We start from the raw sequence: 17,934 nt of genomic DNA on the forward strand, positions 1-17,934 counted from the left end.
GTTTGCAATTTTTTGGATGAAGAAGAACCGATTGAGAAGGATTTGCATCAATTCTAACATCATCAGTTGAGATCAAGGACATATTGTTGTCAGGAAGGTAAAGGTCGTTAGTGTGATCTATTCTGCAGTGAAGCAAAATTGAAGCATAGGGAACCAAGGGTTTGACACCGGCCAAGTTATGGTGTGTTATTTACAAACCGGGATCAAGAGAATCAAGGAAAGGGGAAGATAAAAAAAGGGGAGCCACGACCCGGAAACAGAGCCGGCTATAACCCGGACTCAGCTATCGAGGCGCCTCAACTATAGCTGCTGCCTTCATTAACGCGGTCTTCGCGTCACAACTGCTGCTCCTGAGCCGTCGTTACCAACGGGCTGTTACCTGCTTCGGAGTCGACCGGATTCTGCCTCTGGGCTGCCCTGGGTCGCCTCTGTGAGTCGCCTCCAATCATAGCCGGTTCGCAGTTGCCTTCACCTCGGAGCGACCCCTCTTCCTATTTCAAATTGCCGCCGTTCGAGCCGCTGCTGTGTGCCGACTACGACCCGGACTCCACTGTCTGCGCTCATGGCCCATCCACTGGACCGGCTCGCTGCAGCCTTCGAGTCGCCCCGCGCCCGTCAAGCCGCCGCCACGAGCCGCCCCAGTACTCGGCCTCCAGCACCCTGAGCCGGCCGGTCCTGAACCGGCCTGTCGCCTCAAGCCCCCGCAACCACGACTGCTTCCTGCCGGATCACCTCCACCTGCAGCAAACCGGCCTGCAGCGACTTGTTTTCGGCTTCTGAGCCACTGGCGGATTACCTCTCGCGCAAACACCTCAAATCGCTGCCCGCGCCTCAGGCCTCCACGCCTTCGGGCACTTCACCGCCGTGAGCCGCCGTGATCTCGGCCCGATTTGTGAAACTGCCTCGAGCCACCACTGAACTTCAAACCGGCCTCGCTTGCTTTATGAACCACCGCGCACTGAGTCGTCTTCATGGACCTAATGGTCGGCCCGCCGTTTTCCTTGCTGGCATCGCTTCTGAACCGCCGCTGTGGGTCGTCGCCTCCGGGCCTCCAAGTTTCAAGCTGCCACCGGAGTGAGTCGCCGGCACCGCACCCTTCTGCCATGGCCTTGCCTTCACCGCGGAGGTTCCGCGCCCTACGACGCCTCACGCCGCCGCGGTGGTATCCCGTCGCCATATGTCTTCGTGATGCTGTGTCGTTCCGACCGCACTGGGCCGCCGAGTCACAGCGCTACAAACCGACGGTCGCCTCAGTCTTCATCTTCTGCAAGCGGCCACTGTGCCCGTGAGTCGCCGGTCTCACTTGCAAGCCGCTACCCCCGCCGCCGTGGCCTCGCACAATGGCCAAGGCGCCAGTCGCGGCATCGTCCGTCTCCTCAATCCGTTGTCAGTTCGCTAAGCCTCGCTCCAATGCTTTAACAGCTCTGCCCGGCGCGCGCTAAGCCGTCTCGCTTTGCAAGTTCCTGCCGAGGCAATTTTCCTCTACTCTCCTACGACCGTGCAGACACACGGTCGTGCCGGTTCACCTCTGTTCACCTCGATCCTCCTCAAATCGCCATTACCGGTTCACTATTGGCTCTAAGTTGCTGTAAAGCCTCGGGGCCGTCGAGCAGCCGTCATGCCGTTTTTCGCAGTTCGCTTCACTCTGATGCGGGCATCTCGACCAGCACCCACGTCAGGCCATTGCTACTATGGCCCTGCCTCTGCCGCCGCTACAGTCACGGAGGGCTTCAAAACCAGCTCTACTGCCTAATACTGCCGGATTTTTCCGCGTGGGTTGCTTCTGCTGGCCATCTTCAAGCCGGCGAGGACGAGCCGCTTTCCCCATGGCCATGGCCGTGTTCAGCCTCCTCCTGCCCTGCGCGCTTGCGCTGAACCGTCCATGGTTTTCTTCTGCTTCCAACCCACCGTCACGGACACGCGTTGAGCTGCCGCTTCGAGCACCATCTCTGCCTCCACCTCGGTACTCGCGGCCCCGCCAAGGACTGTCTCTGAGCTCCGTTGCCGGACGCCTCGCTTCCGTGGTCTCTGTCAAGCCGCCGAGCCGGCACGCTGTCTGCTCCGCTCTGCGTCTCTTTTTCCACAACCCAGCTGTGTGTGCGCGCTGGCCCTGTTCCTGGCCATGAGCCCCTTGGCCGCACTGCGACAACCCAGCCTTGCTCCGCGAGCCGCCACTGTCCCCGTCGCCTTGAGTCGCCACCGCGTTGCTGCAGCCGCGCATTGAACCGGCCTGCCGCCCCGTTGACTCACTCGTTGTTCATTACCACGGGCTCAGCCTTCATCTGCCTGGATTCAAAAATGCCGTTTCTACTGTGTTGATTGAGCCGCCGGAGAAGCCGCCGCCCGTGGCCTCGATCCAACCCAGGGCCAAGAGCTCCGCACGCCGTCCGTCTCCCGCGGCACCCACTTGGTTCACAAGCATGCAGATGCGTACTTGTTCAGAAAAAGTACTACAGGAACCACCGATACTACTTGTCATCACACATCAAGGTCTACATGCGAGGCAATCATTACTTTGGAAAGGGAAAAAGGGCCAAGGAAAAACACGTAGATGACGTGCATCTGTACGGATTATCTTTTGTGTTGACTAGGCTCAGTATCATTGTCCACGTTCATCCGATGAAAAAAATTAGGTGCTATCTTTTCTATGTATTTAATCAGCACATATTAAATTATTTGAGAGCAATTACTTTAGCCTGCGGTATTTCTTCACAGGATCATTATTCATTACAAAGGTGTCGTAAGGGGCCAAATATTTTTGCACGAGCGCTTGTTCGTACCGTGCTGCTCGACGGATACGTGTGCAAGGCTCGGCCTCCACTACATCAACATACGGCCGACTCGCTCGTCCGTGCCGACTTACAATGCTGGTGCCATCTCTCCCTGTCTGCACCGGTTTACAAGGCCACGGGCAAGTGCTCGCTGTGAAAGTGATGCCCTACCGCGGACTGCGCACGCTAGTTGTTCTACACCGGAATCTGCACATATCACGCTGATGAACCGGAACACAAATGGCCGCCCCCGCAGTCTGGATTATATCAACAGTGCCACGGCCGACTCTCTTGCCCGCGCTGGCTTATAACACTACAGCTGTATCGGCCATGATTGATTTCAAGCTTCACTGTGGTGAGATCAACTCCGCGGTGGATATTTTCTGGCCTAACATATCAGGTGAAATCCATGCAGTATATTTTTATATTATATATTACTTTCTTTAAAAGAGCAATTACTCCGGCTTGCAAAGTTATCTAATGCAGGACTGTAAACCGCCATATTGGTGCAAATTTAAAGGCCGTTAGAAAATTTTCGCCTTAAAAAGAAAGATTCCGGTTTAAAAATCCGGCTCAAGGGAAAGCGGTCTCCCACAAAGCTTTGAAGCTCTAAATATCCGGTTTAAGAATTTCCGGTTCAAAGGAATAATCTCTCGCAAGTTTGAGTTCTCAGGAAAAAAAATTAAAGAGACCAAAGAGAGTCTGTTGCAAAGGTACAGCTCAAACATAGGTGCCCCTTGAGCACAGCTCACAATATCATTTGGGGGCTTCCTGTTCAAACATAGGTGTATTCACCAAAGAGAACATAGTGTTACTACCCTCTTGATCCGGCTATCAAGCCAATATTATCATAATAGCACAGCTCTGGTTATTTCGATAATCCGGCTATCAAGCCAATATTATCATAAGGGGCCAAAGAGAGTCTGTTGCATAGCACAGCTCAAACATGGGTATCCCTTGAGCACAGCTCACAATATCACTTGGGGGCTATGTTCGAACCATAGTTACACCTCTTGATAGGCTTAAGGCCACCAGGGAAATCACTTGGGGGCTCTGGTCGTATCCGAACCTTAGCTTACACCCTCTTGATCAGCATAAGGGCACCAGGGAAATCACTTGGGGGCTCTGGTCGTATCCGAACCATTGCTACACCTCTTGATAGGCATAAGGTCACCAAGGAAATCACTTGGGAGCTATGGGTTCGAACCATAGTTACACCTCTTGATATGCATAAGGGCACTAGGGAAATCACTTGGGGGCTTTGTTGGGGATATTATTACTGGGCGTAAACTGGCCTATCTGGGTCGGGTTAACTTCGGTAGTTAAGTAAGTTAAAGTCCAAGAAGACAGAGGAGGGCTCAAGGCCCATGGTCGGCTCAAGGCCTGCAACCGTAAACCGGCGTTAGTAGTTAACCTGTATTGTAAGTTAGGAATAAGAAGAGACCAAACCGGACACATCTATAAGCCGGTATTGGGACTCCGTAAGCCGACGAGAGTCACCCGTGTATATAAGGGGACGACCCGGCGGCGGTTCAAGAACAACAGACAACAACTCGAGACATAGGCGAAGCTTGTTTGCTCCCTAGTCATCGAAACCCCATCAATTCCATCACAACTAGATGTAGGCTTTTACCTTCATCGTAGGGGCCGAACTAGTATAAACTCTCTTGCGTCCTTGTGTCCGCTTTAACCCCTTCAAGCTAACCCGTCGCGATGGCTCCACGACTAAGTCCTTTCTCTAGGACATCTGCCGTGACAAAACCACGACAGTTGGCGCCCACCGTGGGGCTATCGCACGATGGTTTCCGTTCTTGGAGGGCCGCTTTGAAGGACTCGAGGGCTACGCTGTAGGCCGGATGACTAAGAGTCGTCGCGACAAGCTCTACATCGACGACGCAGGCTGGGGCCCCGAGGCCGGCTCAATTGAGTACGGGTACCGGGTCCCCTTTGGTAGCATTCACGTTTTCATTGGCAAGATCGGTGAACCGGGCCCTGAGCCAGACATCTGCACCGACCTCGTCGAGACGGCTCAGCGTGCGCAATCCGCCCGGGTTAAACCGGCCATGAAGCGTGCCTTCGTGGGAGTCATCCATGGAGGAAGTTATGAGGACGGATCGGAGTTTCGCGGGGCGACTATCGTTTGTTCCGGTGACGAATCTTCGACCGGAGAAACCGAATCTCTTTATCAGCTACAAGATGGCCGGATTGGGAGCTGTTCCGATGGCGACAGTATTCTGGACCCCTCTGATCTGCCCAACCGGGTTGTAATATTCATGACCGGAACACAAGCAGCGCTTCATTCTTCGACAGCCGCGGCAACGATCTCCGGTTCAGCAGCGGCGACGGCTGCCGGGGCAGGAGGCCCTGTGCGCCCGCCGGCTCAGGTTCTATCAGAACTATTTGATGCGTTGGCTGTGCTTATGGCAGAAGTTAATCCGCCAGATCAGGATGTTCACAACACGGAGATTGCAAAGGTAAAGGAACAGATCACCCAGGCCAAGGCGGATCTGGCAGCTGAGGACACCAAGATGGCCGCAGAGCGGGCCGCTTTAGACGCACAGGCCTACAGGCTTATGTTGGACTAGAGCGCGTCGCATGAAGTCATGAGGAGGAAGCACCGATCCCGCTTACCTCCGGTTTTCGAGGCCATAGACCTTTTCAACACTCCAGGACCAAGAGCCGGCAATCCGCTGGAGGGGAACCGGGCAGAAGCCCCTGGGACCGGTGAACCAGTTCAGCCTCGTCAGATGGACCCGCCTCGTCAAAACACCGTTATACCTCAGGATGCTTTAACACCTTCGGGTCACTACTCCAACCCAATGGACAATCTTGTTGCCGCTGCTACACGGCTGGAGGCCATTCTAATTGAAGGTGACTCGCCGCAGGCAGTAGAGACGCGACGGGTCAAGGAACTTCTGAGGACAGCTTTGGCCCAACAGGAAGCGTACTCATACAGCCGCGACCGGATCCACTCGACCCTCCGTCCAAGCCGGAGCTATAGCAGACATATGGATGAACCAGCAGTGTCGAGTAATGAACGACGTGGAGCACCCCGTGGCAAAAACCCGACGGGTGGTGCTGATGACGCTCAGGAAGTGGTGAACCGGGCCCGAGCGCGCAGGGAGGCCGAGTTAGCCGCACAGCATCAGGCTCGGCAGCTCACGCCGCTTCGTCCAACCATCTCAATCGAACCTGGTGTTACTTCTAGTTCTTTGGGGGTGCCTTGCCTTATCCCCGCTTTACGCAACGTGCGCCTGCCCAAGGATTTCAAAGGCCCGCGCAAGGTACCAAATTACACGGCGGATCAACCTCCAGAGACATGGGTGGAGAGCTATGAGATGGCCATGGAGATGCTTGATGTGGATGACACGGCGTGTGCGAAATACTTCACCATGATGCTTGAAGGAACGGCCCGTACTTGGTTAAAAAGCTTGCCAGCTAATTCTATCAGTTCATGGGCCCAATTACGAGCCCGATTTATCAACAATTTCAAGGATACCTGTAAACAGCCTATGTCGATACTGGACTTAGCTGCATGCGTCTAGGAGGAAGGAGAATCAACGACTCATTGGGTGCGCCGGGTTTCACAAGTGTTGCACTCCTCAGACCGCATCAACGCTGACACCGCAGTATTAACCCTAGAAGGCAACTGCCGGTTTGGGCCCCTGAAGTTGAAATTGGGACGGATGAAGCGTCATTGCACCGACATGGGGACCCTCATGACCGCTTTGGTGAAATATGCTGATTCTGATAGTACCAAGGATCCCGAATCTGATGATGACAAGACAGGGAAAGGGAAGAAGAAGAACATCAGCTTTTACCTTCATCGAAGGGGCCGAACTAGTATAAACTCTCTTGCGTCCTTGTGTCCGCTTTAACCCCTTCAAGCTAACCCGTCGTGATGGCTCCACGACTAAGTCCTTTCTCTAGGACATCTGCCGTGACAAAACCATGACAGGCTTGGTCGTATTCAAACCATAGCCACACCTCTTGATCGGCGCCATGCCACAATTATGAGTACATGGGGGATCTGGTCGTATCCGAACCATAGCTTAAACCCTCTTGATCATACATATACATCATCATATATTGCATCATACGTTCCATCATCATAGCATGTATCATATGTGCATGTATATACTGGTTTATATGACAGGAATCGGTCTTCAAACAAGGTTATATTATTCAAAATCTTTAATAGCCAACACAGCTGGATTTTATTATGGTTATCAATAACCAGTATTATAATTAAGGTTTTCAAAGTCGCTTTAGCGCAATGGCTATCATATTATCAATGGATATGATTTATTCTACAATTGAAGGAATAGTCCCGAGTCACTGCAGGCTTACGACCCGACACTTGGGGGCTACATTATTCAAGTTGGGATTACATCAAATACACAAGTCTCATGTTGCTGCAAGCATGCACCATGACACTTGGGGGCTATTGCAAAGTCATTGTTTGCTCACCTTATTGAAGACCCGACTCATCACATCGTAATGAGCCGGCCCTTGGGGGCTACCAATTGCTCCTATTCAAGGTACAAATCTTTTAATCCATTATATTGAAGGGTCCACTACTCAGTTGGTAAAGCACAAGGCTCTTAACCTTGTGGACGTGGGTTCAAGCCCCATGATGGGGGTTACATCATATAATGTTATTCGCAATGAAGTATATATAAAGTCCCAGCTCACTATTATTTTACTGAGCCAGCCCTTGGGGACTACACGTTGCTGTTCAAAGTCTACATGATTATATTTACAAAGTCCCTGCTCATTATTGCATAATGACCCGGCCCTTGGGGGCTACACTGGTTGAAGTTTTTATAAGCATAAGGCAATTTCAAGTCCCAGGTTGCTGCAAGCATGACACCCCGGCCCTTGGGGGCTACACATGTGGAATACTCAGTTCTGACTGGTGATTGAGATGAACAACCTAGATTTCTTCAAGCTTGCGACATTCATATTGAAGCAAGTCTTAAGCTATTGCTATGCTACCTTCTTAAATACTTGGGGGCTACAAGTGATAGGCATATAAGAGGTATATTTTCAAGCTTGATGTTAACTACAATTATGACCCGGTGCCATCAATATTTGTAAACCGGCAAGGTTCTACATTCTTAAACCGGCAAAGTTCTACATTCTTAAACCGGCTGAAGATCAGATGAATATTTCAAAGATCAACATTTTTGTTAAGCATTGGGAGCTGAGTCAAAAGAGTTATTCTTCACAATATTTCTCTATGACAAACCAATGTCAACAAATTAATTATGAAGCTGGTCTATTGACTCGGATTTTATAGAAGAAGGAAGTGACAAGGACTTAAGGATAATCAGGATCAGTTTAACATGGATAAATCCAAATTAAACTGGGGGCTAATGTCGGGGATATACCCCGCGGTATGATCCGGCCGAAGTTATAACCCAGCTGGGACTTAGTAAACCGACAGGTGTTAAAGCAGGTGGTAAACCGGCAGGTGTTAAGGCAGGTGGTAAACCGGTTGGTGTTAAGTCAGACGGTAAACCGATAGGCTGTTAAACCGGTTGATAGTTAAGACAGACAGGTAAAACAGGCAGTTAACCCAGACGGTAAACCGACCGGTTGTTAAACCGGCTGATAGTTAAGATAGGAGTTAAGTCATATGATAACTCAACAGATATTCTTAAACCGGCAGACCATCTTAAACCGGCACCAGTTAACTCCCGGCAGGCAGTGGTAACTGGGTTACCAGGAGTTATGAAGCCCGAGACGTTATGAAGCCCAAGATGTTAAGAAGCCCATGAAGAGAAGCCATAATAGTTAAGTCTTAAGTCCGAGTTGGACTCTACATGTAACCCGCCCCTTTAACTTATATAAGGAGGGGCAGGGCTCCCCAAAGAGGAACAAGTAAGGAGAAACAATCTTAAAGGGTTAGGGTTAACTGGGAGAGCTGGTTTACGGCGACTTCCTCATCATCATAATGAGAGATAGCCTCAAACAGCACGTAGGGTTGTTACTGTATGATGTTTCTCGGGGCCCAAAGCTGTCTAAATCGTTGTCTTGTGTTGCGTCTCTCAATTCCACTCAACCCCTCTCAAGCTACCACATAGATGCGTTGGCCTCACGCCGAAGTCCTCACACTAGGACATCTGCCGTGACAATTCCACGATAGATCACGTGATCACTTAGATGATTAGAGGGATGTCTATCTAAGTGGGAGTTCTTAAGTAATATGATTAATTGAACTTAAATTTATCATGAACTTAGTACCTGATAATATTTTTGCTTATCTATGTTGTTGTAGATAGATGGCCCGTGCTGTTGTTCCGTTGAATTTTAATGTGTTCCTTAAGAAAGCAAAGTTGAAAGATGATGGTAGCAATTACACGGACTGGGTCCGTAACTTGAGGATTATCCTCATTGCTGCATAGAAGAATTACGTCCTAGAAGCACCACTGGGTGCTAGGCCTGCTGCAGATGCTGCTGGCAACGTTAAGAACGTTTGGCAGAGTAAAGCTGATGACTACTCGATAATTCAGTGTGCCATGCTTTACGGCTTAGAACCGGGACTTCAACGACGTTTTGAACATCATGGAGCATATGAGATGTTCTAGGAGTTGAAGTTAATATTTCAAGCAAATGCCCAGATTGAGAGATATGAAGTCTCCAATAAGTTCTACAGCTGCAAAATGGAGGAGAATAGTTCTGTCAGTGAACATATACTCAGAATGTCTGGGTACCACAACCACTTGACTCAGCTAGGAGTTAACCTTCCTGATGATAGTGTCATTGACAGAGTTCTTCAATCACTGCCACCAAGCTACAAGAGCTTCGTGATGAACTATAATACACAAGGGATGAATAAGACTATACCTGAGCTCTTTGCAATGCTAAAGGCTGCGGAGGTAGAAATCAAGAAGGAGCATCAAGTGTTGATGGTCAATAAGACCACCAGTTTCAAGAAGAAGGGTAAAGGGAAGAAGAAGGGGAACTTCAAGAAGAACGGCAAACAAGTTGCTGCTCAAGAGAAGAAACCCAAGTCTGGACCTAAGCCTGAGACTGAGTGCTTCTACTGCAAACAGACTGGTCACTGGAAGCATAACTGCCCCAAGTATTTGACGGATAAGAAGGATGGCAAGGTGAACAAAGGTATATGTGTTATACATGTTATTGACGTGTACCTCACCAGAGCTCGCAATAGCACCTGGATATTTGATACTGGTTCTGTTGCTAATATTTGCAACTCGAAACAGGGACTACAGATTAAGCGAAGACTGGCTAAGGACGAGGTGACGATGCGCGTGGGAAATGGTTCCAAAGTCTATGTGATCGCCGTCGGCACGCTACCTCTACATCTACCTTCAGGATTAGTTTTAGACCTAAATAATTGTTATTTGGTGACAGCGTTAAGCATGAACATTATATCTCGATCTTGTTTGATGCGAGAGGGTTATTCATTTAAATCAGAGAATAATGGTTGTTCTATTTATATGAGTAATATCTTTTATGGTCATGCACCCTTAAAGAGTGGTCTATTCTTGTTGAATCTCGATAGTAGTGATACACATATTCATAATGTTGAAGCCAAAAGATGCAGAGTTGATAATGATAGTGCAACATATTTGTCGCACTGCCGTTTGTGTCATATTGGTATAAAACGCATGAAGAAACTCCATACTGATGGACTTTTGGAATCACTTGATTATGAATCACTTGGTACTTGCGAACCATGCCTTATGGGCAATATGACTAAAACGCCGTTCTCCGAACTATGGAGCGAGCAACAGATTTGTTGGAAATCATACATACTGATGTATGTGGTCCGATGAATATCGAAGCTCGCGGCGGGTATCGTTATTTTCTCACCTTCACAGATGATTTGAGCAGATATGGGTATATCCTGAAACATTTGAAAAGTTCAAAGAAATTCAGAGTGAAGTGGAAAATCATCGTAACAAGAAAATAAAGTTTCTACGATCTGATTGTGGAGGAGAATATTTGAGTTACGAGTTTGGCCTACAGTTGAAACAATGCGGAATAGTTTCGCAACTCACGCCACCCAGAACACCAAAGCGTAATGGTGTGTCTGAACGTCGTAATCATACTTTACTAGATATGGTGCGATCTATGATGTCTCTTAATGATTTACCGCTATTGTTTTGGGGTTATGCTTTAGAGACGGCTGCATTCACGTTAAATAGGGCACCATCAAAATCCGTTGAGACGACGCCTTATGAACTATGGTTTGGCAAGAAACCAAAGTTGTCATTTCTTAAAGTTTGGGGTTGCGATGCTTATGTGAAAAAGCTTCAACCTCATAGGCTCAAACCCAAATCGGAGAAATGTGTCTTCATAGGATACCAAAAGGAAACTATTGGGTACACCTTCTATCACAGATCCGAAGGCAAGATATTCGTTGCTAAGAATGGATCCTTTCTAGAGAAGGAGTTTCTCTCGAAAGAAGTGAGTGAGAGGAATGTAGAACTTGATGAGGTAACTGTACCTACTCCCTTATTGGAAAGTAGTTCACCACAGAAACCAGTTCCTGTGACATCTACACCGATTAGTGAGGAAGCTAATGATGATGATCATGAAACTTTAGATCAAGTTACTACCGAACCTCGTAGGTCAACCAGAGCAAGATCCGCACCAGAGTGGTACGATAATCCAGTTCTGGAGGTCATGTTACTTGACCATGACGAACCTACGAACTATGAGGAAGCGATGATGAGCCCAGATTCCGCAAAATGGCTTGAAGCCATGAAATCTGAGATGGGATCCATGTATGAGAACAAAGTGTGGACTTTGGTTGACTTGCCTGATGATCGGCAAGCCATCAAGAATAAATGGATCTTCAGGAAGAAGACAAACGCTGATGGTAATGTTACTGTCTACAAAGCTCGACTTGTTGCGAAAGGTTTTTGACAAGTTCAAGGAGTTGACTACGATGAGACCTTCTCACCCGTAGCGATGCTTAAGTCCATTTGAATCATGTTAGCAATTGCCGCGTTTTATGATTATGAAATTTGGCAAATGGATGTAAAGACTGCATTCCTGAATGGATTTTTGGAAGAAGAGTTGTATACGATGCAACTTGAAGGTTTTATCGATCCAAAGGGAGCTAACAAAGTGTGCAAGCTCCAGCGATCCATTTATGGACTGGTGCAAGCCTCTCGGAGTTGGAATAAATGTTTTGATAGTGTGATCAAAGCATATGGTTTTATACAGACTTTTGGAGAAGCCTGTATTTACAAGAAAGTGAGTGGGAGCTCTGTAGCATTTCTAATATTATATGTCGATGACATATTGCTGATTGTAAATGATATAGAATTTCTGGATAGCATAAAAGGATACTTGAATAAGAGTTTTTCAATGAAAGACCTCGGTGAAGCTGCTTATATACATTGGGCATCAAGATCTATAGAGATAGATCAAGACACTTAATTGGACTTTCACAAAGCACATACCTTGATAAAGTTTTGAGGAAGTTCAAAATGGATCAAGCTAAGAAAGGGTTCTTGCCTGTGTTACAAGGTGTGAAGTTGAGTAAGACTCAATGTCTGACCACTGCAGAAGATAGAGAGAAAATGAAAAGTGTTCCCTAGCTCTATCATGTATGCAATGCTGTGTACCAGACCTGATGTGTGCCTTGCTATTAGCCTAGCAGGGAGGTACCAAAGTAATCCAGGAGTGGATCACTGGACAGCGGTCAAGAACATCCTGAAGTACCTGAAAGGGACCAAGGATATGTTTCTCGTTTATGGAGGTGACAAAGAGCTCATCGTAAATGGTTACGTTGATGCAAGCTTTGACACTGATCCGGACGATTCTAAATCGCAAACCGGATACGTGTTTATATTAAACGGTGGAGCTGTCAGTTGGAGCAGTTCTAAATAGAGCGTCGTGGCGGGATGTACATGTGAAGCAGAGTACATTGCTGCTTCGGAAGCAGTGAATGAAGGAGTCTGGATGAAGGAGTTCATATCCGATCTAGGTGTCATACCTAGTGCATCAGGTCCAATGAAAATCTTTTGTGACAATACTGGTGCAATTGCCTTGGCAAAGGAATCCAAATTTCACAAGAGAACCAAGCACATCAAGAGATGCTTCAACTCCATCTGGGATCAAGTCCAGGTGGGAGACATAGATATTTGCAAGATACATACGGAACTGAATGTTGCAGACCCGTTGACTAAGCCTCTTCCACGAGCAAAACATGATCAGCACCAAGGCTCCATGGGTGTTAAAATCATTACTGTGTAATCTAGATTACCGACTCTTAGTGCAAGTGGGAGACTGAAGGAAATATGCCCTAGAGGCAATAATAAAGTTATTATTTATTTCCTTATTTCATGATAAATGTTTATTATTCATGCTAGAATTGTATTAACCGGAAACATAATACATGTGTGAATACATAGACAAACATAGTGTCACTAGTATGCCTCTACTTGACTAGCTCATTGATCAAAGATGGTTAAGTTTCCTAACCATAAACATGAGTTGTTATCTGATGAATGAGATCACATCATTAGGAGAATGATGTGATTGACTTGACCCATTCCGTTAGCTTAGCACTTGATCATTTGTTTACTGCCATTGCTTTCTTCATGACTTATACATGTTCTTATGACTATGCGATTATGCGACTCCCGAATACCGGAGGAACACTTTGTGTGCTACCAAACGTCACAACATAAATGGGTGATTATAAAGGTGCTCTACAGGTGTCTCCGATGGTACTTGTTGAGTTGGCATAGATCAAGATTAGGATTTGTCACTCCGATTGTCGGAGAGGTATCTCTGGGCCCTCTCGGTAATACACATCACTATAAGCCTTGCAAGCATGATAACTAATGAGTTAGTTACGGGATGATGTATTACGGAATGAGTAAAGAGACTCGCCGGTAATGATATTGAACTAGGTATTAGGATACCGACGATCAAATCTCGGGCAAGTAACATACCAATGACAAAGAGAACAACGTATAGTGTTGTGCGGTTTGACCGATAAAGATCTTCGTAGAATATGTAGGAACCAATATGGGCATCCAGGTTCCACTATTGGTTATTGACTGGAGACGTGTCTCGGTCATGTCTACATAGTTCTCGAACTTGTAGGGTCCACACGCTTAAAGTTCTGTGACGATCAGTTTTATGAGTTTATATGTTTGATGTACCGAAGGCAGTTTGGAGTCCCGGAAGTGATCACGGACAGGATGAGGAGTCTTAAAATGGTCGAGACATAAAGATTTATATATTGGAATCCTATATTTGGATATCGGAAGTGTTCTGGGTGAAATCGGGATTTTACCGGAGTATCGGGGGTTACCAAACCCCCCTGGGGGTTTAATGGGCCAAGATGGGCCTTAGTGGAGATGAGGAGGGGCGGCCAGGGTAGGCTGCACGCCCCCTCTCCCTCTCGTCCAAATTGGACAAGGAGGGGGGGCCCTTTCCTTCCTCTCTCCCTCCTCCTTCCCCTTCTCCTACTAGGAAAGAGGGAGTCTTACTCCCGGTGGGAGTAGGACTCCTCCTGGCGCGCCTCCTCCTGGCCGGCCACCTCTCCCCCGTTGCTCCTTTATATACGGGGGCAGGGGGAACCTCTAGAGACACAAGTTGATCGTAGAGATCTCTCCAGTCGTGTGCGGTGGCCCCCTCCACCATAATCCACCTCGGTCATACTGTAGCGGTGTTTAGGTGAAGCCCTGCTACGGTAGCTTCATCAACATCGTCACCACGCCGTCGTGCTGACGAAACTCTTCCCCGAGCTCTACTGGATCGTGAGTTCACGGGACGTCACCGAGCTGAACGTGTGCTGAACGCGGAGGTGCCGTATGTTCGGTACTAAGGATCAGTCGATCGTGAAGACGTACGACTACATCAACCGCGTTGTCGTAACGCTTCCGCTTAATGGTCTACGAGGGTACGTGGACGACACTCTCCCCTATCGTTGCTATGCATCACCATGATCCTATGTGTGCGTAGGAATTTTGTTTGAAATTACTACGTTCCCCAACATTGCTAACAAGGGCCCAAGCTGCGGCGTGGTGCCTGCTGAGACCGGCATGAATCTCAGCCAGGAGCTGCCGCCCTTCCTCCTGGGAGATACGTCTTTGAAGGACTCCGGTAGCGCTTTTCTTATAGAGCTCTTCGTCGTGAACCTTGTAGGCCTTCGAACGCCGGACAATGTGGCGGGCTTCATTCTGGTCCTCAGGAAGCTCCTTCCTGTTAAGGTAGGCCAGGAAGGGTTCGGTCCATGGGGCAATGACTGCCATGATGAGATGGGCCCATGGTGTTATTTCGGTGGCTGAGCCTCCGATAATGTCGGTGTTTTCAGAATCTGGGGTTATGTTCGGATCCAGACTAGTGTTGCCGTTTTCCCCCTGCCACACCACAGATGGCTTTAAAAGCCTTTCTAGAAAGATATTAGGTGGGACGGGGTCGTGCTTAGCGCCGATACAAGCAAGAACGTCCGCCGCTTGATTACTCTCTCGAGCCACATGATGGAACTTGAGCCCCTCGAACCGGGCCGACATTTTTATGACGGCAAGCTGCCATCTTCGGATCTTTGGCGTCAAAGTCTCCATTTATTTGAGATATTGCGAGGTTTGAGTCCCCGCGCACTTCTAGGCGTTGTATGCCCATGGAGACAGCCATCCGGAGACCATAATATAAGGCCTCGTATTCGGCTGCATTGTTGGAGTCTGTGTATAGTATTTGGAGTACGTACTGAACGACGTCTCCAGTAGGTGACGTGAGAACGACGCCCGCCCCTAGCCCTGCCAGCATTTTGGAGCCATCGAAATACATAACCCAATTGGAATATGTGCCATACTCTTTAGGGAGTTCAGTCTCTGTCCATTCGGCGACGAAGTCGGCCAGTACTTGGGATTTAATAGCTCGACGTGGTTTGTATGTAATATCAAATGGGAGGATCTCAATGGCCCATTTGGCAATCCGGCCCGTGGCATCGCGGTTGTTTATAATGTCATTGAGTGGTACTTCGGAAGCCACCGTGATCGAACACTCCTGGAAGTAGTGATGGAGCTTTCGGGATGCCATGAAGACCGCGTATGCTATCTTTTGATAATGGGGGTACTGGGATTTGCATGGTGTAAGGACAGTGGATACGTAGTATACTGGCTTCTGAAGCAGGAATTTGTGTCCGTCCTGTTCTTGTTCAACGACGAGCACTACGCTCACCACCTGATGTGTATGTATAATAGCATTGGTTCACCGACGTTTGGCGCGGCCAGGATTGGGTTGCTCGCAAGAAGGGTTTTTATTTCCTCTAGTCCGGCTGTTGCCGCGTCTGTCCACTCGAAGTGATCGGTTCGCCGTAGAAGGCGATAGAGTGGCAGTGCGTTTTATCCCAATCTGGAGATAAAGCGGCTTAGAGCTGCCACGCAACCCGCGAGATTTTGGACTTGTTTGAGGTCTATTGGCGTAGCCAATTGTGACAGAGCTCAGATTTTGGCTGGATTTTCTTCAATTCCTCTGTTGGAAACAATGAAGCCCAGCAGTTTTCCAGCGGGAACGCCGAAATCGCACTTTTCCGGATTGAGCTTAATGTCATACGCGCGGAGGTTATCAAATGTGAGACGTAAATCGTCTATTAGTGTTTCGACGCGCCTAGTTTTGATGACGACGTCGTCCACATAAGCTTCAACTGTCTTGCTGATCTGTTTCTCCAGGTATGTTTGAATCATGCATTGGTATGTGGCGCCGATGTTCTTGAGCCCGAAGGGCATGGTGTTGAAGCAGAATGGCCCATACGGGGTAATGAATGTTGTTGCAGCTTGATCAGACTCCTTCATTTTGATTTGATGGTATCCAGAATATGCATCAAGGAAACACAGTGAGTCGTGTCCTGCGGTAGCACCAATGATTTGATCGATGCGGGGGAGGGGGAAGGGATCTTAAGGGCAAGCCTTATTGAGGTCTTTAAAATCGACGCACAACCGCCAGGATTTGTCCTTCTTTGGTACCATCACTAGGTTTGCCATCCAGTCCAGATGTTTTATTTCTCTGATGAATCCGGCCTCAATTAGCTTCGCCAGCTCCTCCCCCATAGCTTGGTGTTTGGGCTCGGAAAAGCACCGCAGTGCTTGTTTGATTGGTTTGTATCCCTTTAAGATAGTAAGGCTATGTTCGGCCAGCTCACGTGGGATTCCAGGCATGTCAGAAGGGTGCCAGACGAATATATCCCAGTTTTCGCGAAGGAAATCCCTTAGTGCAGCGTCGACCGTTGGGTCTAGTTGTGCTCCAATAGATGCTGTCTTCTTGGGGTCCGTTGGGTGGACCTGGAATTTGACTATTTCTTCTGCCGGTTTGAAGGAGGTGGATTTGGGTCGTTTGTCTAAGATCACATCGTCCTTATCCACCGTGGAGTGCAGTGCGGTTAATTCTTCGGCCGTGAGGGCTTCAGATAATGCCTCAAGGGCCAAGGATGCGGTTTTGTTTTTGGTGCGGAGTGCTATGTCCGGATCACTGACAAGAGTGATTATGCCATTTGGTCCGGGCATTTTGAGCTTCATGTACCCGTAATGAGGTATAGCTTGGAAGCGTGTAAAAGCATCCCGCCCCAACAGGGCGTGGTATCTGCTGCTGAAAGGAGCCACTTGGAAGGTGATTTCTTCGGACCGATAATTCTCTGGCGTGCCAAATACCACGTCAAGTGTGATTTTTCCCACACACAGCGCCTCCGTACTGGGAATAATTCCTCGGAAGGTTGTGCTGCTTTGCTTGATGCGGCTCCTGTCTATTTCCATTTTGTGGAGTGTATCCTCATAGATGCGGTTTAGTCCGCTGCCACCGTCCATGAGGACGTTGGTGAGTCGAAAGCCGTCCACGATGGGACTGAGGACTAAAGCGGCTGGTGCTCGGACTGTCCTATATTTTTGTTCGTCTCCGACATTAAAGGTTATAGCCGTGTCGTTCCAAGGGTTTACTGTGGCGATTTGACAGACTTCGGCGAGGCCGCGAAGTGCCCTTTTGCGCTTATTGTTTGAAGCGAATGTCTTGAAGACCGTCAATACTCTGGGGTCATTGTCTTATGGAGGGTGTTGCTCTGGGGTGTTTTTGGTAAGGATGTCCTCGCCACTTTTGGCTACCTGCCGGAGTATCCAACATGCTCTAAGGCTGTGGGTTGGTATGGTATCCAGTGTTGTGTGTATTTTGCATG

Source organism: Triticum urartu, chromosome 5, assembly GCF_003073215.2.
Source record: "Triticum urartu cultivar G1812 chromosome 5, Tu2.1, whole genome shotgun sequence".
Classification (NCBI taxonomy): Eukaryota; Viridiplantae; Streptophyta; class Magnoliopsida; order Poales; family Poaceae; genus Triticum; species Triticum urartu.